Here is a 1,013-nt window from a genome sequence, read left to right on the forward strand (position 1 = left end):
ACGAGGAGACACTGGAACAGGAAGAGAAGATGCTGGTGCCGGAGGACTTGCTGGTGGCGAAGGAGGCGGGCCGGCAACGATGATTGGGGAAGTCATCATCGGCGAAGGATTTGGCCGAGGTGGAGTCGGAGGACGAGCTGGGCCAAGATTACTCCAGTTCCTGTTTGAATCTTCAACATCTTCGTCATCGAGTATGCTTGAATGATCGGTGGGGGGCGGAACATCACCGCTACCACTGGGAACATCAGGAGAGTCATCCACCGAAGATTCATTGTCATCCACGTCATCTCCATAGTCGTCATCAGCATTCCCATCGTCATCAATCTCCATCGAAAGGTCAGGCGAAGACACGCTTGGTACATCAGCGTGGAAACAGTCGGAGCCGACTTCGAAGACGCGGAAGCTAGTGGAGCAGCCTCAACAGGGGCAGACCCTGCTGTAGAAACCACTCCCGAGACTTCAACTGCCTTGGATGTCGCGGCAGACGCTGAAGCAGACTTGCCTTGTGGGACAGTCTGGTTTGACTCTTCATCTTCGTCACTCGAGCCAAACATGAGCCGCATTTCCTCGGCCTCGCGCAGAGCCTCTTCAGCAGCACGTATGTCGGCTGGAGAAGGTGAAATCGTTGAAGCTGGTGACTTGGCCACATCGTGTGGACCCTGAGGCGGGAGCGAAGGCGCGTCAGGAGAGACAGGGAACATCGTCGTGATCCTCAGGGTTCACGTCCTTACCCGAGGGCTCTGTAGCAGTTTCTTGAACCGAAGGGACGCTGCCTGGATCAGCAGTCCCCATGTCCACGTCACTCTGGGTCGCCGCTGAGGTCGACCACTGCGGGAGTCGAGGCAGACCCTGGTGTAGGAGGGTGCGACCATGAAACTTGGAGAAGACGGAACAGACTTGGACCGAGGTCTTTATATTGACGACGTGAGCGGACTTAACCAGGAATGGAGGGACGGGGGTTTCTTTGCGCTTTCTTCCGAGGCGGCCTTTCTTCCCACGCCTTTCGAACCGAA

Source organism: Phytophthora infestans, genomic scaffold (assembly GCF_000142945.1).
Source record: "Phytophthora infestans T30-4 supercont1.115 genomic scaffold, whole genome shotgun sequence".
Taxonomy (NCBI): Eukaryota; Oomycota; class Peronosporomycetes; order Peronosporales; family Peronosporaceae; genus Phytophthora; species Phytophthora infestans.